A 24,576-nucleotide genomic window follows, 5' to 3' on the forward strand; every position below is an offset into this window, starting at 1 on the left:
CTTCTCCTTCTGGGACACCCATTATGTGTGTATTTTCACTCAAATCCCTGAGACACTGCCCAATTTTTTCCTATTCTTTTCTCTATATGTTCTTCTGACTGTATGATTTTGATTATCCTGTCTTACTAGTTCACTGATTTTTTCTTCTGCCTGTTCAAATTCGTTGTTCTATGCCTCTAGTGTATTTTTAATCTCTACTATTGTGCCTTTCAGCCTCATCATTTCTATTTCTTTTAATGTTTTCAAATCTTCTTTATGCTCACACATTGTCTTTTTTTTAATGTCCTTTAGCTCTTTATCCATATTTTTCTTCATCTCATTGAATTGATTTAGGAGATTTGTTGGAACTTCTTTGATTAATTGTTCCAATTCTCTGTCTCCTGTGAAGTTTTCATTTGTTCCTTTTGTTGAGCCATATCCTCTTGTTTCTTTGTATATCTTGTAATTTGTTCAGCCATGTCCTCCTGTTTCTTTGTATGGCTTGTAATTTTTTACTGATGTCTAGAAATCTGGTTTCTTAATAAGTTAGCTCTAAAGGTCAGTTTCTTCCCTGGTCTAGGGTTTTATTGTTTATTGGCTTTGTATTAATGCTCTTCTCTTATGCTTGGTTTAACTTATTCTAGACCTTTATAATAGCCTGTTTTTAAGTGATCAGATTTTCTCAGCTCTTTTTCATCTGATTCTTGCCCTAGATATGTGGTATAATTTTTAAGACTGCACTTTTTGTGCAGTTGTTTCACCTCTAGAAGAAAGCTTCCTTTCCTCTGTTCCTTCTCTGGGAATCTTGATCTCTTCTGTTTGTTTTTGAGCAGAATTTTCTCCTCAGCTCCTTGGATTTGTTTAAATTCTCTCCTTCACTCAATGTCCCATTTTCCTTACACTTGTCAGTTCTGGGACACACCTGTCTTAAAGCAAATAAGTTCAATGCTCCCTTTCTTTCTCTGGGAAACTTTTCTTCCCCAATAGGGTGTTCCACCTTGGGGAACCAAATGAAGTCACTCCAGAAAGTTGGGTCACTATAGAAAAGCCCATTTAGGTGGCTAAACCTTTAGAATCTGGATGTAGTGAGTGTACCATTTGTCAGCCATTCTACCACAGTCGTTCTTTTTTCCTTCCCATCCTGCCCCAGGGATCCTTTTGAATACGGCACTCCTCAGCAACTTGTGTTTTCTGCCATAGCTCTCTGTGGAATTGCGTCCCTGTGCCTGGATATGAATGGGGTTCTAACTCGCTGCTGTGAGGGACTCTATAGTTTGTGTCCACAGTGAGAGGGATGCAGGCCACTGCCTCTGAGTGACTGCCAGACAGCATGGGAATAATGGGGGTAAGAGGTATGGGCCACCAGGTTCCAGATATAAGGGTCTTACCTGAAGAATTTCTTAACTATTTTATCTTTCATTGATTCAGCATTTGTGGAGTCCTTCTCCACTCTCTACCATCCTCCAGAATTCTCAGCAAGTGGGATTTTTGCCTGGGCAAATACGTTTTTATTAAAGAAGTGTCATTTGGGCTGAGAGCTAAAAAAGCAGAAGGCCAGAGCACGGATGGCAAGGGCAGAGTAGCTAAAATGAGACTGGTGGGGTAGACGAGGTTGCTCCACTAACCTTCTTTTTCAGTTGGTATATTGATTCCTATGCTGTTAAATATTATTTTAAGCTTTCAAACTGTGCTCATAGAATACTGTGTGTACTTGGAATGAACCATTGCTGGGGCTGGCTCTGGTAAGCTGAACCTCCTTCAACTTGAGCATCTCTCTGAAAAACTGCTTTCATTTGTGTAAGCTTCTATTAAAACTTTTACTCAAAGAGTTCTACTCATAAAAATTTATAAACCACCATTTTACAACATTATATTTTTGAAATTTTGAAATATTTTCAATTGAAAGTAAGTCTTAATGCTATTAAAGTAACAAATATGCTAATTTAAATACTCAATCCTAGTTGTTATCTAAAGCACACATTGCAAACATACAAATATCTCTCCACATGTCAGTGTCCATTCATATCATGGTTTGGAAATGGGGAGAATAGATTCCCCTTAAACTGCAAGTCAGCAGGAATTTCTTTAGCTTTAGCAAAATTCATACAAAATAGTAATTAACTATGATGTTCTTTTTTTAACTCACAAGGAAAAACCCTCAAAACTACATTTTGTTAAGTTCATGTACTGAAATGTAGAAAAACTGAACTACACAAATATTGAAAAGTTAAAAATTCCTTAATTTTTTTATTCATGGTACCAGTACCACAATTTACAGTATGCAATATACCTGATGTAATGTAAAGAAAAAGAGAAAGACAAAGCTACAACGGACAAAAGACCTCAGGGATGTACATCTAATTGATACTACATTGCATTAATTAATAGCTACACTTTTGCAAACTGTAGCTATGATAGTCCTGAGCAAGAAGGATTTCCTGTTTAAGCTGCAGTATTTCTTCTGACTATGGATCATCATTCTTTCTGTGGCAGATTTTTATAGTTCCTCTAATGTGTTAGGGATGAGTGTCTCAAAATAACTGCAGCTTTCCTGACAACTCCTTGGTCTCTCTCCTGCTAAAAACTGTAGCCATTTTCTGTTGAGTTTTTAGAACCTTCTGGTACCATTTCCATCACTTCCACCCCAGTCCATAACCACCACCAGGGACTGCCCAAGCTTCTTCCATCAAAACTGCCTCTTTTCATGGGTCCATAATTTGACTGTGGTTGTCCACTATAATTTCCAAAATCATTATAGTTCCCACCACCACTATAGCTATCATTGCCAAAATTTCCTCCTGCATTGTAGCCATCATATCCTCCATCACCACCATCCATATCCATCGCACTGGTCTCCATATCCTGGTCCTCCACCACCATAGCCCCTCTATTACTATAACCAGGACCACTGCCATAGCCACCATCACCTCCTCCATAACCACCTCTGCTGACCACCTCCACCATAGCCTCCTCTTCTACCAAAGTTTCCACCACAGCCAAAATTCCTTCCTCCTCCTCCACAGTTCCCTCCATGGCCCATAAAGTTTTAAGATCCACCTCCACGACCTCTTTGTGAAACAGCAGACTGCACCTCTTGTTTAGAAAGGGCCTTTTTCACAATTGTGCCCATTAATAGTGTGGTATTTCTGAACAACAGTTTTATCAACTGTATCATGATCATCAAAAGTCACAAATGCAAATCCTCTCTTTCTTCCACTCTGCCTGTCTTTCATAACTTCTATGGTTTCAGTCTTGCCATACTTTTCAAGGTAGTCTCAAATTATATTCTTCTGTATCTTCTTTAACATCACCTACAAATTTTTCTTCATTCACAAAACTAAAGTCTTTGGAATATTTTGTCTGGAGGTCTCACATCACCACACAATCTATGAATGTGCCGCATTTCTCAAAATGTTCTCTTATACTATATCCCATAGTTTCAAAGTTCAAAACACTAATTAATGGTTTTTTTTTTAAAGATTTATTTTTATTTATTTAATTCCCCTCCCCTCCCCCGGTTGTCTGTTTTCTGTGTCTTTTTGCTGCGTCTTGATTCTCTGTCCGCTTCTGTTGTCGTCAGCGGCACCTCCTTCGCGCTGGGCGGCTCTCCTTATGGGTGCACTCCTTGCGTGTGGGGAGCGGGGGACACCCCTGTGTGGCAGGGCACTCCTTGTGCGCATCAGCACTGCGCATGGCCCAGCTCCACACGGGTCAAGGAGGCCCGGGGCTTGAACCGCGGACCTCCCATGTGGTAGACGGACGCCCTAACCACTGGGCCAAAGTCCGTTTCCCTAATTAATGGTTTTCTTAACTGCTCTGGTTCCCTTGGATCATGACACTCTCCCTGCCCCACCCCCTGGCAGTGATGGCAACTGCTGGAGTCAGGGTGGCAGCAACTGGGCAGCAGTTTTAACCTCCATTTTGAGAAGACTGGACTTGCCTCCCCAGCTCACGTTCAATATGGGACCGAAAGCTACAATATGATTTTTAATGATACATATTCATCTATTATATGGATGTGTTTTACTTTATTAAATCAACCCCTCCATGATGGAATATTTAGGTTGTTTTAATGTTTCACTAATAAACCATTATGATCAACACCTCTTTTCAGAATTTTTTGTTCAGGAAAATTCCTAGAAGTGGAAAAGCTGGGTCAAAGAGAGTGTTACTTATAATGTTGCTCAATGAATTACCCCAAAACAATAGCTTAAAACAAAAGTAGTCCCTTTCTATTGGATTAGGGATTCAGGAGTAGCAGGTGGCTCATGAACTTGCAGTCAGATGCTGACTGCGGTTGACAGAAGGCTTGACCAGGCCTGAAGGATCCACTGTATGTGGGTTCATACACATGGCTGGCAAGTTGGTGCTGACTGTGGGGAGGAGGCCGTCCTTCTTCTCCACATGGGCCTATCTCCAGGGTGCTTGTCACATGTGACAACTGGTTTCTCAAAGCAAACCATCCAAAAGTGCAAGCCAGAAGTTGCAATACTTTTTATGGCTTAGGCAAATAAATCACACACTGTTATTTTTATCATATTCTATTGGTCACTGTGATAAGCAGAATAATGGTCCCCCCCAAATATCCACATCCTAATCCCTGGAATTTGTGACTCTATTACTTTGCATGGCAAAAAAGACTTTGCAGTGTGATTAAATTAAGGGTTTTGAGATGGAAGAGATTATTCTGGATTATCCAGGTGGGCACAATATATTCATAGGGTCCTTATAAGAGGGAGGCAGGAGTGACAGAATCAAGGAGGGAGATGTGATGATGGAAGTAGCCATTAGAGTAATGCAGGGCCACAAGCCTTGGAACACTGGTAGCCTCTAAAAGTTAAAAAAGGTAAGCAAACAGATTCTCTCCTAGAGCTGCTAGAAGGATCGTAACCCTACTGACAACCTTGATTATAGCCTTGTGTGACCCATGTTGAACTATTAACCTCCAGAAAAGTAAGAGAATAATTTCGAGTTGCTTTAAGCCATTAAGTTTGTGGTAATTTATTATATTACACCAGAAATAGGAAAACTATTACAGTCACACAGCCATAATTCATTGTGAGAGGGAACGTCACAAAGGATCTAATACCAAGAGGACAATATCATTTGGAGTCATCTTGAGTGCCTGTTTTTAAGGTTTTGAGATCTTTATTGCCACATTGTCTCCTAGAAATACTGTATGAATCTTTAAAACTAGATTTGGGTAAATACATGTTCAGCGAGGTCAGAGATGTCTTTCAAATGACCAATATTCCCAGGCTATGCATCTTTTTGAGAATGTAAAAGGAAAGGAGATTCTTTAAAAGTGTAGTTATCTTTCCTTCTTAGTGGAAAGGTAGGTAGAAAATGGGAAGTTGACTGCCAAAGGATCTGTGCCTGTGCTTCTTGAAGCCATTTCTTCTCTCTCCACAGTTTATTCTGACATCCTTGTGTAAAGTATATTTCTTGGGATTCCAGAAATGTATTTACACCTAACAGAATTTAAGAATCATGTCAGAATTTAAAGGGATGCCTAAATATAGCTGAATTTTCTGTTTCCTTTGAGTTGTTTTGAGATTTGTCTCTCCACCAGGTGAATATTTTCGTACTGTTGCAAAAAGAGGAGCTTGAAATTAAGATGTCTGTGTGTGTAAGGGGAAAGAAGTGATTTCCATAGCAGCTAGGGTGAGCTTATTCTTTGCAGAAGGCAAGGCCTCTGCTGGGGAGAATTTAAAAATGCTTATCTCTGGCTTCCCTGTTGATCATGTCTAATAACCGAATGTGTTTTCATAATGTTGGCGTTACAATCTTGGGCCACAATGAATGAGGAAAGACTTATTTTTCCTCTGAGTATCTATTGTCTTATGGAGAAATGTCCTATGGAGAATCTGAGTCCTAGAGAACTCAGGATATTTGAGTGCTAGATCAGTATGCTAAGAAATAGTACATTTTATTTATCATCTAAGAGGTCTTGTGGTTTCTCTTTTCTCTTTATGATTTATCTCCTCCCCTGAAAAGAATCTTTCAATTAAAAATCTTGGAAACTTAACCCAAACTCATCTAAGTCAACAGGGTATTTATTGAGTAATGGAACTTTAAAAATCCTCAGGTAGCATTGGTTTCAGCAACGCTTGATCAAGTACTTAACTGCTTTCCCTAGGGCTTGATTTCAGAATCTCTTGGTTCATCTTCCTCCTATCAGCTCCATGTTCAAATTCACCCTGCTTTTACAGTGACATTAATCTCTCATTTTCTAGGTACATGTCCAGTGGGAGGGTGTGCTTGCCTCTTTCCCTCATGCCCAGAAAGTTTCAGTGCCTCTCATTGTTTTTGACCAAGTTAGTATCTATGCCTAAAACCATTTGTATTGGTCAGAATGTTACATTGTTCTGATTTGTCAGAACTGAGCCACCTGCCAGGTTCCAGGAGCTGGGGCTTGGGCCAACACTTCCTCAGTCACAGGGACTGAAGGGAATTTCTGAGTCTTGTCACCAAACGTTGGGGACTGGATGCTGGCTGGTCCTAGAGTTGCAAATGACCTTTAGTGTTCCCTTTTAAATTGACTCCCTTTTTATTTCATTTATTGAGCACCTACTCTGTGCCAGGTTCTGGAGATAAAATTGGGATTAAAAAATAGTCAAGGTCTTTATCACGCTTATAATCTGGGCTGGGGAAAGGTGGGGCTTGGAGTGTGTGTGTGTTTTAACAATCATTAAAATAAGAATTCCCAAAATTAGGTTAAGTAAAAAAAAACTAAAAAGAGGTGAGTCCTTACTTTTTAAAGATACATTTGGAAATATTTGCACATGAAATGATGTGCTGTCTGGGTTTTTTTCCTTCAAAGGGGGAGGGGTAGGTGAAAGCGTAGGGGAAACAAGACTGACTATGAATAGATAATTGATGATGCTTGTTGATGGGCATGTGGGGGTCCTTTGTACTATTCTCTCCACTTTTGAAATTCTTTGATAATAAAAAGTAGGAACACGATCCTACAAACAAATATATTATTGGACCAGTACCACTAAGGGAGTAAATATATATAAAAGCAAGAGGACCTAATCAAATTTTGGTGGCCAGGGAAGAATTTCTAAGGAAAATATGTGTTTGTTAAAATCTGATGGATACATAGCATTGAGATTTTAGGAGGATATTACATAGCACCCTCTTGTTCCCAATTGGTTTCCTCTTGGAACCGTTGAAAGAAACACAGGAGTTAAACAGATGAAGTAAAAATGTAAACTTTATTACTGATGCAATTTAGGATATGGCTTACATGTATAGTCAAGTGACCTTACTGATACTACACGGAATTCAAACTGTGCTTGAAATATGCAGGCAAGATGGTGTACCAAAGCTGGAATAGGGAGTAAAATAAAATCAGGACTGAGCATGCTCAATCCCTTCTGGCAACCACTCCAGTCAAATAAGACAATTTGTCTTAGCAGGGAGGAGTGAGTCAGAGCGGGACAAAAGGCCACAAATGCCCCACTCTGGGGGTTTCTCACAGAAATAAGCTTGAGGAATGGGGAAATAAATAATCCCCTTAACAAGGCAGAGTACACTAGGTAAACGTGGGTGAGTGGATGAAGGAAGCAGCATATGTGAGACCACTATGTGCAAGGCACCGTGCCTGGTTCTGAGGTACAGAGAGGTGAATGAGGCTGGGTCTCCACCCTCCACCTGTGGTTTTTGGGAGACAACACAGAAAGATCCAGGAACAATAACTAAGACACATTTACATATGCCTTGACATATGGAGAAAATCAAGATGAGTAGTGGTGTAGTGGTGGGGGACCTGGAGGAGGAGGAAAAGGAAGATGGCAGATGGGGATTGGGAAAGACTTCTTGGAGGAGCCTTTATTTACCTGGTCCTTAGGGGTGGGTAGAATTCCCTAAAGGAGGGGACAGGTGCAGGGGAGGTCACTCCAGGCAGAGGGAACCTCATGGTGTCTCTTCTGGCCTATTTTGTCCTGCTCTCACCTGTATAATTGCCTCTGCATTGTTTCAGCTTCTAGAGGTGGGAGGTTACTCCCACCACCTTTTCGAGGTTCCCTGAAACCTGGAAGGCAGACCCCTGCTTTCAGTGCTCTTACCCTCTGTCCTCCCACTGTCTCTCACCCTCAGCCTTCCTGATGCTGCTGATTATACAACTTGTGTGGGAGGGAGGCTATAAGCAAGCCAGGATGCAAGTCCAGGATTATGATGATTTTATTAGTGCGTGGAGATCAAGATTGCAGGGAGCCAGAATTTGTCCCAGTGGTATGGAATACACTTAGGTGAGGGGCAGAGGAGTTTTCATTGTATGCAGTGGCTGTCACATGGAGTGACATTGCCAGCCTTTCCTCTACTTTCTAAAGCTTTTAAAGAAACAAGCTTGCCAGAGTGTCTCTTTAGGAGTAGAAGGAGTCGTGAGAGAGAAAGTTTCCCTCGCAGGAGCACATATGCAAGTCTTTATCTGATCATTTTTGCATAAATAGTGGGGTTTCCACATAGGACTGTTATTCTTAAATAAAACAATAGATTGAAAGCCTGTCTCTCTTCAAAGACTCATCAAAAAACTCTCCATGGTTGATACTTTAAGGAGATTTTCTTGCCCTAAGATAATTTATACATAGTCAAAGTGCAGGTGAGGATTTGCCACGCTGAATATTTTTGAAGCTTTTAGAATTCACAGTACTGTTCTAAAGCAGGTAGTTTTAGGGGGTGCATGCCTGCTAGTGAAAGGAAGAAGAGGAAGCCTTTATTGGATGCCATAAAGATAGATTGATTTTGGATTTTGGTGACCAAAGGGAGAAATTTGGACCATCTTTCCACAGTCCCTATTACTTCTCTTCACGTTCATGGCTATTCAGCAGATTTTAAAAGGCAGGCAGCCCAGGCTTTTGTGCACAGCTTGGTGAGCCAGTGCCTGCTGCATTTCAGTCCCTACTTTCTCCCTTGGTGAGGGGCTTTTCTTCAGTGATTAACCTGCAAACCAATAGCTATATTTAGCAACAGGGTAATGAATTACTACCTACTCAGATTTGGGTTGCTGGCTTGCCTTATTTTTGTCAAAATTACATCCCTTTAAACTCAGGGGTCTATAAGGTTATCAGATTGTTTGAGTTCACAGAAATACATCAAGAACTGTTCTTGACCAAAAGATGTTCATTATCGTTTGGAGCATTTTTTTTCATCTGATTTTCCATATAACCTCTCCTTTTCGGCTCATGACATCCAGTATTCCTGTTCTTTTTTGTATTTTGTTTCAGGGTACATTTCTACAGTGCACCTCACTGCTCCTAAGGCTCCTCTGGAAATTGCAGTTTTTTCCAAATTCACCCTAGTACAGATGTTCTAGGTAATTGGTAATAGCCAAGATAACGACTTTTTTTGGTTTAGTCACTTTGAAATGGGTTATTTCCCTAAAACTGTGAATTTGGGAATATCTGCACATTTATAAATAATTCTACTATAGAATTGTTGTGACCAGTAATGGAAGAATTTGTAGCATTGATGTAGAGAAAGTGGCGATGGTAGTTGCTGAGGGCAGTGAGAGGGAAGAAGAGATGTGATGTGAGGGCGTTTTCAGGACTTGGAGTTGTCCTGAATGATATTGCAGGGACAGATGCTGGACATTATGTATCCTGCCATAACCCACTGGGAGAGTGTAAACTATTATCCATGTGTTGCAGCAGGGCTCCAAGATGTATTCACCAAGTGGGATGAATGTGCCACAATGATGGAAGATGTTGATGTGGGAGGAGTGGGGTGTGGGTGTGTGTGGGGTATATGGGAACCTCTTATATTTTTTAATGTAACGTTTTTTGTGATCTATGTATCTTCAAAAATACAATTAAAAGAAGATAGGGGTGGGGTATATGGGAACCTCTTAAATTTTTTAATATACTGTTTTGTGTCATCTATTAACTTTAAAAAAAGATAATTAAAAATTAAATTAAATTTAAAAAAAGAATATTAAGTGATACAGATTCACAAAGATCATTTATTTATTGATTTAGTCATCTATTTATTGAGTGCTTGGTTCTAAGCTAGGTGTGATGGGGAAAACAGATGATTAAGACATTGTCCATGTCCTCAAAGTTCTTACACTTTAATGACACAGTAGGTAGAAAATAAATATGCTCTAGTGTAGGACACGGTGTGTTTCATGAACCAGTTCAGAGTACTACAGCCATTCCAATAAGGGAGAGATCCCTTCTGAATAGTGGAACCTGGGATAGCTTCCTGGAAGTGACTTTTGAACTTAGGTTAAAGAATGGGTTGGACATCAGCTGGATGGGAGACGTTACAGGCTGATGGTGTGAAAAGCACAGGCAGCGTTTGGCAGAGGGCATGTGGTCTGATTTGACTGAAGCAGTGGTTATCATGATGGTAATAAGAGAGCATTTATTTACTGAGTTACTACCCTGTTCATACATTATTTCTAATATGCATAAACCTAAAGGATAGGCATTATTTTCTCTTTTCAGATGAAAAGATCTTTAGAGAAATCATGTAACTTGTCCACAGTTATTTAGCTGGTAACTGATGGGGCTGAGAGTCAAATGCAGATCTGACTGACAAATGCTTGTGTTGTCTCTATTGTACTACAGTCTTCAACTTGTGCAGGTGGAGGAGAAAAACGTTGGGATGGCACTTGGGGGACAGATAAAAAATAAAGACTGAAATTCATGCAGTAGATTTGGAGAGGAAGGAGTTCAGCCAGAGGTTATTTCTCAAGGATGGTTTTACTCTTTCACTTGAATTCTTTACCCCAGTTTCCATGTCTAACTGATGGACAAGAACAGGAAAAGAATACTCAGTGATTGAAAAACCCTTGTTAAATAGGGTGTTTTGCTGGCAAAGGAATGCTTATAGTTATAAGATGCTATAAATTGTAATGATAACTTTAAGTAAGTGTCATTTACTGAATGCCAACCACAGGCCAGGTATAATATTATTTCTGATACAACTACATGCAGCACGCTCATGTGATTTGTTATCTTGATGGAGTGGAAGAACGTGGTACAAATCGTGCTTCCACCCTTTTCTAGCTATTGAATGCTATGCAAAATATTTAATGTCTATGGACCTCATCATCTTTATCTATAAAATGGGTAAACATGCATTCATATTGTTGTGAAAGTTAGAGAAAATAAGTTTATAATGCATTTAATAACAACAGTAGTAAAATTAGGTAATCAAAATAAAATTCTACTATGGGGGCAATCATATCTCTGGGCATGCTTAAATGAAAAACATGACAATAAGTAAGAAAAAAAAGTTATAGTATCAAAATTTAAGCCTTCCTAATGGGGTTATTCTTTCCTTCAAGAAAAAAATACCTGCCCAAACAGGCAACTGAGCATAAGAGTGTGAATTCAAATATGTTCTGAGAACTGAGAGAATTTATATTAGTATATACAACAACAAATGCATTTTCAAAATATACCCCCAGATTTTTGGTGGTAAAACCTCATGACAAATGCAACTCATTTTTACTCTCTTGAAATATGTTTTTACATCAATGGTATTAATGCAATTCTGTCTGGCTTTTTAAAGATAGGTTTTAATTCTTTTTGAGAAAAAATTCAGTACATCAAAAGTAGGTCATGTTGTGCATAGATTTCTTTTCCTAGCTTGATATGTGCTTACAGAGTAGATTGTGAATTGAATGTTCTCAAAATGAAAAATGAATGATTCTGACAACTATATTGAGCATCATATATAAGCATATTTATTGTTGAAAATATTGCTGCAGTTGTTTAGAATGTTCTATTATTGAAAACAAAACAAAATAAAAACAGAACATTGCCTAGAAGACTTGGTTTTTCTTAAGACTCTTGTAACTGAGACCCTTTCTCAGAGGAAAATTCTATAATTGGTGATAGAGGGAGGGAAAGTACCAGATGTCAGATAATTTCACCTTCCTGAAGTCCTAGCCCCTTAATGCTTTAAATGATCTTATACTCAATCCCAGGATATAAGACCTCTATTAACTTACCCAAAGAAATATTTGGAACGACTTTAAAACATATGCAATTGTCATAGTCTTTAGGATTTGTTTATATTCATCTTATAAAATGTCAAATAACAGTTATGGAATTGTTCCTGAAAGTTATGGAGTTTCTAAAACAACAGGGAGTTTTAGCTCCCTATTGAGCCATCGATAGTATTACCAGACTTTATAAAGCAGAAAAAACTGGGAGAGTACTTTTTTTTTAATTTTAAAAATTTATTTCTGCCCCCCACCCCCACCCCATTCCCCCTGTTGTCTGCTCTCTGTGTCCATTCACTGTGTGTTCTTCTGTGTCTGTTGTAGTTTCATTAGGCGGCTCTGGGAACCAATCCTGGGACCTTCCAGAGTGGGAAAGAGGAGATTACCCTCTTGCACCACCTCAGCTCCCTGTTCTGCTATGTCTTCTTATTTTCTCTCCTCTGTGTCTCTTGTTGCGACATCTTTCCATGCCAACTCTCCACAACGGCCAGCACTCCTGCGTGGGGTGGCTTTCCTGCACAGGGTGACATTCTGCATGGGCCGGCACTCTGTGGGCCGGCTTGCCACATGGGCCAGCTTGCTCTCACCAGGGGGCCCTGGGCCTTGAACCCTGGACCTCCTATATGGTGGACAGGAGCCCAATTGGTTGAGCTACATCCATTTCCCGGGAGTATTTTCTTGAAAAGATTTTTTTTCAGGATTTAGGACAAAGTCTGCCAAGAAATAAGTCCATACTACAAAACATTTTGTCAATCTTGCCCTGTGTTGACCCATGAACAAGGTATGGCTTTAAAATTTGCATAAATGTTTGCTATGAACTGATTAGTCTATCCTTGCCATATAGTCTAAATCTGAATAATTGGTTTCAACATAGACACATATAAACTTTATAATATCATTCACTGGCCTTATTTTCTTAGTATTTAGGTATTCTCAAGTCTTACAAATTTTTATCGTAACTCTGACCTATTTTAGGAATTTATCCAAGTCAGTAGCCATAAATTTAAATGCATAAAATGTACAAAAATGGTCATTGTAACATCATTTATAACAGTGAAAATATTAGAAATCCCCTAAATATGTGATAATGGAAAGGGCTTAAATACATTAGACTAGATTAATAATTTAGAACATTAAGCAGCAATTAAAAAGGAGTTTTTAAAGAAAATATTTAACAATTTCAGAAAATTTTCTGATATAAGGTTAGAAGTAAAATTATATATATTATCTACTCATGTTATAAAACTTTCTAAATATATTTGCATTAAAATTATTGGAAGGGGGGCAGATGTGGCTCAAGTGGTGAGTGCCAGATTCCTGCATAGGAAAGAGAGAAAAAAAAACATTGGAAGAAACTACATCAAAACAAACCTGCCTATTTTGGAGCAATAGGATTTCAGGTGATTAATTTTCTTCTTTGACCATTCATTCATTCATTCATCCATTTAAGAAGACTTAATGGAGACCCAACCATGAGATAGCACTATATTTTATCTGGGGATGCAATGGTGAGCAAAAATAAATGGTGATTTCTGATCCACTAAGATGACAGTGGATGATGCTCCAGGATACTATTCTCTCACAGAATATTTGAACAACTAGCAAAAACTGGCAGGGCAATCTTCCTCAAAAGTCCAGAAAACAGTTAAAGGTTTGAAGTAACTGGATGGAGTGCCAAATGAAGAAAGCATAGCTTTAAAAACAGTAGGGGGAAGCTTGCTAACCCCTCTCCAGCCTCCTCCCTGACATAATGTAGAGCCACCTGGCACGCCCATTGTGGTTCCCTGGCCATGTTCTGGAGGAAGCAGTGTAACCTCTGTGTGCATATTGGGGTGCTTATGTGTCGGTTCCAATTTATAGGATCGCAGCCTGAAGGACTGAAGCAGGATATACTTCTATGGCTCACCCTCACAGAATTTGCCATGCAGGCAGACACAGCTTGTGGACAGCTAAAACAGTGTAAGAAACAATTAAGTCACAGTGGCCTGGGGCAAAGGAGTACAGTCTTTAAGGCACACAATAGAGCTCCTGAGAGGGGGATGATATATTTCATAGAGAATAGAGGATATTCCGATTCCTATAAATGGGGAATTCCTAAAAGTTCTGCAAAATAATCAGTAGTTACTTTAAATATAAATGGATTGAAAGCTCTAATCAGAAGTCAGAGATAGGCAGAATGGATAAAAACGTATGGAACAATTGAAGTTTACCTTAAATTCAAAGACACAAGTAGGTTGAAAGTGAAAGGATGGAAAAAATAGTCCATGCAAATAATAACCTGGGTAACTATACCAATAGTAGTTAAAATGGAATTTAAGTAAATTGTTACATGGGACCAAAAAGGTCATTATATATTGGTGAAGAGGTCAATTCAATAAGGAGGCATAACACCTACAAATATATGTGCACCTAACAGTAGAGTCTCAAAATATATGGAGCAAATATTGACATATTTGAAGGAGAACTAGACAGTTCTACATTAATAGTAGAAGGCTTCCATATATCACTTGCTTTCAGTAATGGAAAAATATCTAGGCAGAACAATAAAGAAGTTGAAGACTTGGACGATGGTGGAAACCAACTAGACCTAAAGGACCTGAAAGACATATATAGAACATTTCATCTGGCAGCAGCAGAATATACATTCTTCTCTAGTGCACATGGATCATTCTCCAGGATAGACCATATGTTAGGTCATCCAATAAATATTTGTAGAATGAATGAATGAATAAGCTGGAGATGAATGATTGGGCTGGAGATGTAAATCTGGAGATCTTAGGCATAGGGATGGTAATTGAAGTGGACAAATTTCCTATGATCAAAATATAGAATGGGAAGAACAGATAATATAGAAAAATTCCCATAGAAAACCTTCCATTTATGAGTTTGGAGGAGTGGAAAGGACACAGAGAAGGAGCTGCAAGAAAGTTAGGAAGAAAACTAGGAGAGATGCCATCTTGCTAACCAAGATGGAGAGGTCACCCATGCCAAACTTGCTGAGAAGTCATGTATGGGGAGGACTGAAAAGCCTTTGATTTAGATATTGAGACTATTGGTGACCTCAGCAGGAGTTATTTTGCTGAACTGTTAGTGGGAAATAAAGGGAAGAGGAGGTAAGGATGGTATCTAACAGGTGATGTACAGCTGAACGAAGGTTATTATTTTTATTTATTTTTTAATTGTCAAGGATGTGACTGTTAAATGCCATTGGGAAAGATGGATTCAGATTTGTGTTGGCAGGTGTGATTTGAAAATACAAGAACGATAAGAACTAATCTATTATATAAATGCAAAGCTCCACCTCAGAAATATTTTTGAGGATAATAAATAAAAATTGATATAAAGACAGAGAAGAAAGAGAGTTTAGAAGAAGTTTGGCAGGAATTTTTCTGTAATGATGGACTATGGAAACTTGTTTGATTCTACCAAGTGTATTGATTCTCCTAAGGCCTTCCAAGGTGGATGCAACAGAGCACAGCAAAAAGCCATGGAAAATTTGAGGAGGATGGTGAGGTAACCAATGAAATAGATACCACCCCAGCAAAAGCAGTAGAGTCACAGTAAAAGTGGTTGCCTATCAAGATGACATGTTTCACTGGATGAAAATCATCTCCTACAGCAACTGAAAATTCCAATCATTAGATTTTTGAGGATTGTCAGAGCATTGATTCTAAACGTGACCTGTTAAAAATATATTTACCCAATATGGGAAAGGCAATATATTAAATGTCAGGGTGATACATGAATATGCAAAATGATATTGCTCATGTCCAACATTTCTTTAGCAGCCATTTAATGAAAATGTTTCAGTGAAGAACAGGCCAGCAAAGCAGAGGCATGTGAGCATTTACCTCATTTAAATAAAGTGGAGAGTATTAGGGAGCCTATGTCCATTTTTATTGGACTTTTAAAACATTCACATACCATAAAATACACCCTTTTTTTATTTGGCTACAGATTTATTTATATCAAAACTTTTTGTAGAAACAAACATTAAAGTAACCATAAAAGAGTCAAGTTCATTTTTTTTTAAAGATTTATTTTTTATTTATTTCTCCCCCCATCTCCCACCCCCATTGTCTGCTCTCTGTGTTCATTCACTGTGTGTTCTTCTGTGTCTACTTTCATTCTTGTCAGTGGCACTGGGAATCTGTGCCCTTTTTGTTGCGTTATCTTTCTGCATTAGCTCTCCATGTATGCATACCACTCCTGGGCAGGCTGCACTTTTTTTCACATGGGGTGGCTCTCCTTCCAGGGCACACTCCTTGTGCTTGGGGCTCCCCTACGTGGGGGGCACCCCTGCATGGTAGGGCACTCCTTGTGTGCATCAGCACTGTACGTGGGCCAGCTCATCGCACGGGTCAGGAAGCCCTGGGTTTGAACCCTGGACCTCCTATATGGTAGACAGAAGCTCTATCAGTTGAGCTAAATCTGCTTCCCTCATGTTCATTTCTTGAGTGCTGTCTGTATTTGCTGAAAGAGCCACCACATTGTTGGGTTTTTTAAACATGTTTTTTTAGAATATTCATGAATTTATTCAACAGTAACTATAATAAAAAAAAAACACTGTACCCATTAGCAATCCTTCCACCAGACTCTGGCAGAATCTATTTTCTGTCTCTATGGATTTGCCTATTCTGGACATTTCATATGAATGGAATCATAAAATCTGTGGCTTTTTTGTGTCTGGTTTCTTTCACATAACATAGTGTTTGCAAGTTTCATCCATATTGTAGCGTGGGTCAGTACTTCACTCCTTTTAATGGCTAATAATCCATCGTATGGCTATACCACATTTTATTTGTCTTTTCTTCAGTTGGGCTTTTGGGTTTTTTTGCTTTTTGAATAATGCTACTATGAACATTCCTATGGAAGTTTTTGTGTAGACATATGCTTTCAATTCTCTTGTGTTTATATCTAGGAGTAGAATAACTGAGTCATACGGTAACTCAGTGTTTAACTTCTTGAGCAACTGCCAAACTGTTTTCCAAAGTGGCTACACGATTTTACACTCCCACAAGCAATGTATGAGAGTTCCAATTTCTCCACATCCTCACCAACACTTGCTTTGTCTGGCTTTTTGATTACGTCCATCCTAGTGTATATGAAATGGTATCTGACTCTGGTCTTGATTGGCATTTCCCTAATGATTAATCATTTTGGGGATCTTTACATATGCTTTTTGGCCATTTGTCTAACTTCTTTGGAGAAATGTCTTCAAATTCTTTGCCAATATTTAACATGGATTCTCTTTTTATTGTTGAGTTGTATGACTTCTCTATATATTCTGGATACTAGTCTCATCAGATATATGATCTGAAAATATTTTCTCCCATTCTGTGGGTTGATTTTTCACTGTCATGATAGTGTCTTTTGAAGCACAAATGCTTCCACTTTTTAAACACCAACTATCATAGCATTTAAAACTTAGAGATAAGTGACTAATAGCGAATGAAAATTTATAAATAGAATGACTGGTCAAGAACATAATATTTTATTGGACTTTTCCATTTCCAGAAATTTAACTACCTGTAATTATTTGTTAAATATTTTTCCATTAAAATTTTGAAATGAAGGATTTGCTTTCTGAAGAAAAATCTTCATTTCATTATAAAGAAGGAACATACTGTCCTTGCCTTATTTTTTTTCCCTGTCTCTTTTTTTTGGGGGGGGGGGGGGTTTACATTATGGTTTATGTTTCAGACTATAAATTTTCTAAATTTTTACTTATCTTATGTTTTACATTATGGTTTACATTTTAGCCTATAGACTTTTATACATTTTTTATGTAATTTAACATGTCCTATATCCATCATTGCATGATCTTGTGGAACACTTCTATTGCCTCACAGTTCCCTGATTCCGTCTATTCAACACCTTCTTTCCCTCTTCCCTCAGGGCCCACCGTGACAATCACTCTTCATTACTTGAAGGACCATATTCAGAGATACTTGGAACAATGTTGAGGTCTTGACATACTTGACTGCCCTAACCCGTTAGGAGCCACCAATTCTCTTGAGAGATACAATTCCCTCTGTTTGAGAACATCAGCCCTCCCCAGGATGTGGGTATACCTTCACTCTCATTATATGGGTCTCCACCCAATGATATAACCCACTATTGACAAAATGAGCACTCGCACACTCCCTGCCTCTTTATTGTATCTTTTGCTTAATAAGTAGGAAAAGACACATTAGAGCAAATTTATTTCATGCCTGTGCACAAAGATACATAGAGATGAGTGAAAATGCAGCTAACAAACTCAGTTTCCTTAGCATCCCAAGATGAAAACTCTCACAGACTTTTTTAATTCTTGTTCTCTGCCATGTCTAAATGAGAATGGAACAAGATGAAGATAAACAGATTTTAAAATAACAACAACAACAAACAGTTTCTGAAATCATATCATGTAATCACTTTCAGTTTCCCCTGGTTGTCTAGTGGGACAGCTTTGTAATAATTTTTTTAATGACAATGGTAAAAATAGCTGCTATATTTTATGGGATGTGTCCTATATACAGACATTAATTCAGTAAACCCTATGAAGTACATTTTTTTTTTCTCCCACCCCCGAACCCCCATTGTCTGTTGTCTGTGTCCATTTGCTGTGTGTTCTTCTGTATCCACTTGCATTCTTGTCAGTGGCACCGGGAATCTGTCTCTTTTTTTGTTCTGTCATCTTGCTGCATCAGCTCTCCGTGTGTGTGGCTCCATTCCTGGGCAGGCTGTGCTTTTTTTGCACAGGATGGCTCTCCTTATGGGGTGCACTCCTTGCACGTGGGGCTCCCCTACGCGGGGGATACCCTTGCATGGGCCAGCACTCCTTGCGTGCATCAGCACTGCGTGTGGGGCAGCTCACCACACGGGTCAGGAGGCCCTGGGTTTGAACCCTGGACCTTCCACGTAGTAGGCAGACACTCTATCAGTTGAGCCAGTATCATTTCCCTAGATATATTTTTTTTTATTTTTATTGATTTTGTAATAATATTACATTAAAAATATATATGTGAGGTCCCATTCAACCCCACCCCCCCACCCCACCTCTCCCCCCCCCCCCCCAGCAACACTCGTTCCCATCATCATGACACATCCATTGGATTTGGTAAGTACATCTTTGGGCACCTCTGCACCTCATAGTCAATGGTCCACATCATGGCCCATACTCTCCTCCATTCCATCCAGTGGGCCCTGTGAGGATTTACAATGTCCGGTGATTGCCTCTGAAGCACCATCCAGGGCAGCTCCATGTCCCAAAGACGCCTCCACCTCTCATCTCTTCCTGCCTTTCCCCATACCCATCAGCTACCATGTCCACTTTTCCCAATCCAATGCCACCTCTTCTATGTGGACATCGGATTGGTTGTGTCCATTGCACCTCTATGTCAAGAGGAGGCTCAGATTCCACATGGATGTTGGATGCAATCCTCCCACTTTCAGTTGTAATCACTCTAGGCTCCATGGTGTGGTGGTTGTCCTTCTTCAACTCCATCTTAGCTGAGTGTGGTAAGTCCAATACATCATATTGTAGGTGCTGGAGTCTGTTGAGGCTCAGGACCTGGCTATCACATTGTCAGTCCAGAGATTCAAATCCCCTAAATATATCTTAAACCCCAACATTAACTGCACCTCCAGCACATTAGCATGAAAGTCTTATGAAGGAAGATCCCATCTGAGTCCAGATTCATCACACATAAACACCAGTTCCAAAAAGGGGCCATCTGACCTGGTAGTTAACCCCATCGGCCATGACCATAATTCCCATGGGTCTCTTTAGCCCTCGAAGGAACCGATATCTGGGGGTTGTATCTGCTTTATCTGTCTCTCTGACTCTGCTCAGTTGTGCATGAGGGCAATCCTTCTGCCAGCCTCCAGACTCTTTTGTAGAAACTCGTAGCCATATAAACTCATTTCTCTTTTCCATTTCCCCCTTACTTTAGGTCAAACAGCATTTTAAAGTCATGTTATTTTATGTAGACAGGGATATTCTGCTGATCCACATTGAACCTTCCGTATAAGGTCATTTTCCAGTTGCATCATCAGTTGGTAGTTGATAGTGGTCCCTCGGTGCCAGGGAGGCTCATCCCCGGGTGTCATGTCCCACGCTGGGGGGAAGGCATTGCATTTACATGCTGAGTTTGGCTTCGAGACTGGCCATATTTGAGTAACATGAAGGCTGACAGGAGGAAATTCCCAGGCACAATGTTGCTCTAGGCCTTGTTCTTATTTTAGGCTTATCAGCTCACAAGCATAGTCATTAGCATCAGGGGCTCGCTATTGAACCCTCACTCCCTCCCGTTCCCCGCCGCTGTACCTGGGAGACTGTCGCTGCTCCCCTAGGGACCACAACAGAGCACCACTGGCCAGGAACCCAGTACCCCCCCTGCTGTGGTTTTTAATTGTTGCCACTATGAGTATATCCAAACATTACCATGCGCCCTGGACATATGTTCTGTACAGCTCCCTGTCAGCCATATATCACCTGTCATTGGTATCCCATACCAGTATCCCTCCATTGCCATTGTTGAAACACTCTGTGATCCAGAACTCCCCGAAATTTGAAGCCCAATATAATGTCATGGTCCCTTACTAGGGAATGGCATATAGCGATGGATTTAAAGGTTAGATAAAGAACTTGGATAAAGTTAGATAAAGAACTTAGATAAAGAATGTTGACTTGAAAAAATTCTACATCCTTTTTTTTTTTTTCCCCCCTAATTATTCAGCTTCTCTTCACAGGAGTCCTAGACCACAGCAATGCATATATATAATATACAGCACTCCCATACATCCACCACAAAACCTTTTTCCTTCCACAGCGATACTCTTACACCCTATTCACATCATATTTACTTAACGTGATGTACAGAGTCTGAGACATTAGCTTTCTAACAAGGTGACATCTGTGCTTACATTATGGTGCATACTTTAGGATACACAGTTCTTTACATTCTTAGTTATCCTATGTTTTACATTATGGTTGACATTATCAGTCTGTCATCTCCTATATGTTATGGTGTAATATTACATGTTTTATATCCATCGTTGTGTACTCTCAAGAAACTCCTCTCTTACCCCGCATTTACCTTGGTTCCACACATTTAACGTCCATTTTCCCTTCCACCTTGGTGCCCACAGTGACAGCCAACCTCCGTTTCCTGAGGAGCCACTTCCAGAGATAGATGGAATAGTGTTCAGGGCCTAACTTGCTCAACTGCCCCAATGCCCTGGGAGCCACCCTTTCTCTCGAGGGATACAGTTCCCTCTATTTGGTGGCATTAGTCCTCCCCAGGATGTGGGTCCACCCCCACTCTCACTACTTGGGTTTCTACCCCATGGTGACACCCACTCTGGCAGAATGAGCATTTAGACATTCCCCAGGAGCCCGTCCTGCATCAGACCCTCCCCTCCGAGCATTCTAAACAGGTAACCCTCTTTATTATATTTTGATATGATTTTCTCGGCATTTTACTCTCCACCAACATCTGACCCTCTCCTGTGTTCGTATGCTACCCCTCCCTCCCCCCACTTTTGGGCAATGTTACCCATCCGTCCCTCCCCAGCCACCCTCAAACCCGCAAAGCCCCAACCAAAGGCAACCCCTTGCCCCCCTTTTATCTCTTCTTTGTGTTCATACTTACCACCATCTCATCTTAAATTCCACCCCTGCAGACATCGGCTCATATCCTTCCTCCACTCTCCGATTTCCTGTAAGCCTATCGTTCAGTCTCTTGCTATCTAAGGCAGCTTGTTTATTTCATATCATTGAGGTCATGTAGTATTTGTCCTTCAATGTCTGGGTTGCTTCACTCAACATAAGGTTCTCAAGATTCATCCATGTTATCACATGTGTTTGTAGTGTGTTTGTTCTTACAGCCGAGTAGTATTCCATTGTGTGTATATACCACATTTTATTGATCCACTCATCTGTTGATGGGCATTTGGGTTGATTCCAACTTTTGGCAATAGTGAACAATGCTGCTATGAACATTGGTGTACATATATCTGTTTGTGTCCTTGTTTTCAGTTCTGCTGGGTATATACCCAGCAGTGGTATTGCTGGGTCATATGGCAAATCTATGGCTAGTTTTTTGAGAAACCGCCATACTGTCCTCCAGAATGGTTGGATCCTTCTGCATTCCCACCAGCAGTGGATGAGTGTTCCCCTTCCTTCACATCCTCTCCAGCACTTGTATTCTTCTGTTTTTTTCATAGCTGCCAATCTTATGGGTGTAAGATGGTATCTCATTGTGGTTTTAATTTGCATTTCCCTGATAGCTAGAGATTTGGAACATTTTTTCATGTGCTTTTTTGCCATTTGTATTTCTTCTTCGGAGAAGTGTCTGTTTAAGTCTTTTTCCCATTTTTTAAATGGGTTGTTTATCTTTTTATTTTCAAGATATAGAAGTTCTTTATATATGCACGTTATAAGTTTCTTATCAGATATATGATTGCCAAATATTTTCTCCCACTGTGTGGGCTCCCTTTTTACTTTCTTGACAAACTCCTTTGAGGTGCAGAAGGCTTTAATTTTGAGGTAGTCCCATTTATCTATTAGTTCTTTTGCTGCTCGTGCTTTTGGTGAGATATTCATAAATCCATTTCCTATTACAAGGTCCTGTAGATGTTTCCCTACACTGCTTTCTAAGGTTTTTATGGTCTTGGCTCTTATATTTAGGTCTTTGATCCATCTTGAGTTGATCTTTGTATAAGGTGTGAGATGGTAATCCTCTTTCATTCTTCTACATATGGCTATCCAGTTCTCCAGACACCATTTGTTGAATAGGCCACTCTCTCCCAGTTGAGAGGGTTTGGTGGCTTTATTGAATATTATGTGGCTGTATATGTGAGGTTCTATATCAGAGCTTTCAATTCGATTCCATTGGTCTATGTGTCTCTCCTTATGCCAATACCATGCTGTTTTCACCACCGTAGCTTTGTAGTATATTTTGAAGTCAGGTAGTGTGATTCCTCCAATTTCGTTTTTCTTTTTCACTATGTCTTTGGCTATTCGGGGTCTCTTTCCTTTCCAAATAAATTTCATAGTTAGTTTTTCTAGTTCCTTAAAGAAGGCTGCATTGATTTTTATTGGGATTGCATTGAATGTGTAGATCAGTTTTGGTAGGATAGACATCTTAATAATATTCAGTCTTCCTATCCATGAACAAGGAATAGTCTTCCATTTATTCAGGTCTTCTTTGATTTCCTTGAACAATCTTGTATAGTTCTCGGTGTATAAGTTCTTTACCTCTTTAGTTAAATTTATTCCTAAGTATTTGATTTTTTTTATTTACTATTGTGAATGGTATTTGTTTCTTGATTTCCTCCTGATCTTGCTCATTATTAGTGTACAGAAATGCTACTGATTTTTGCGCATTGATCTTATAACCTGCGACTTTACTAAACTCATTTATGAGTTCTAGAAACTTCGTTGTAGATCTCTCAGGGTTTTCTATGTATAGGATCATGTCATCTGCAAATAATGAAATTTTGACTTCTTCCTTTCCAATTTGAATGCCTTTTATTTCTGGTTCTTGCCTCAGTGCTCGAGCAAGTACTTCTAAGACAATGTTAAATAGGAGCGGAGACAGTGGGCATCCTTGCCTTGTTCCTGAGTTTAGAGGGAAGGAGTCTAGGATTTCTCCATTGTAAACAATATTGGCTTTAGGTTTTTCATATATACTCTTTATCATGTTCAAAAAATTCCCTTGTATTCCAATCTTTTGGAGTGTTTTTATCAAGAAAGGGTGCTGTATTTTGTCAAATGCTTTTTCTGCATCAATAGATATAATCATGTGATTTTTTTCCTTCAATCTGTTTATATGGTGTATTACGTTGATTGATTTTCTTATGTTGAACCATCCTTGCATACCTGGGATGAATCCCACTTGGTCGTGGTGTATAATACGTTTAATGTGTTGTTGAATACGATTAGCAAGTATTTTGTTAAGTATTTTTGCGTCTAGATTCATTAGAGAAATTGGTCTGTAATTTTCCTTTCTTGTGATGTCTTTGTTTGGCTTTGGTACTAGGGTAATGTTGGCATCATAGAAGGAGTTGGGTAATGTTCTTTCTGTTTCGATTTTTTGGAATAGTTTCAGCAGGATTGGTGTCAGTTCTTTCCGGAATGTTTTGTAGAATTCATCTGTGAAGCCATCTGGCCCTGGGCTCTTCTTGGTTGGGAGATTTTTAATAACTGATTCTATCTCTCTGCTTGTGATTGGTTTGTTAAGATCATCAATTTCTTCTTTTGTCAATATGGGCTGCTTATGTGTTTCTAGGAATTTGTCCATTTCCTCTAGATTGTCATTTTTGTTGGAATATAGTTTTTCAAAATATCCTCTTATGATAGTCTTTATTTCTGTGGGGTCAGTGGTGATATCGCCTTTCTCATTTCTTATTTTGTGTATTTGCATCTTCTCTCTTTTTTTCTTTGTTAGTGTTGCTAAAGGTTTGTCAATTTTGTTAATCTTCTCAAAAAACCAGCACTTGGTCTTGTTTATCTGTTCAAGTGCTTTCTTATTTTCTATTTCATTTAGTTCTGCTCTTATCTTTGTTATTTCCTTCCTTCTTCTTCCTGTTGGGTTACTTTGTTGTTGTTTTTCTAATTCCTTCAAATGTGCAGTTAGTTCTTCAATTTT

General features: G+C 39.3%; 1 pseudogene; it reads right to left on the minus strand.

Annotated features, from left to right (window-relative positions):
- Nucleotides 1–2,527: 2,527 nt before the first annotated feature.
- Nucleotides 2,528–24,576, minus strand: part of LOC101428017 (heterogeneous nuclear ribonucleoprotein A3-like) — a 34,082-nt pseudogene continuing 12,033 nt past the window's right edge.

This window comes from Dasypus novemcinctus, chromosome 2, assembly GCF_030445035.2.
Source record: "Dasypus novemcinctus isolate mDasNov1 chromosome 2, mDasNov1.1.hap2, whole genome shotgun sequence".
Lineage (NCBI taxonomy): Eukaryota > Metazoa > Chordata > Mammalia > Cingulata > Dasypodidae > Dasypus > Dasypus novemcinctus.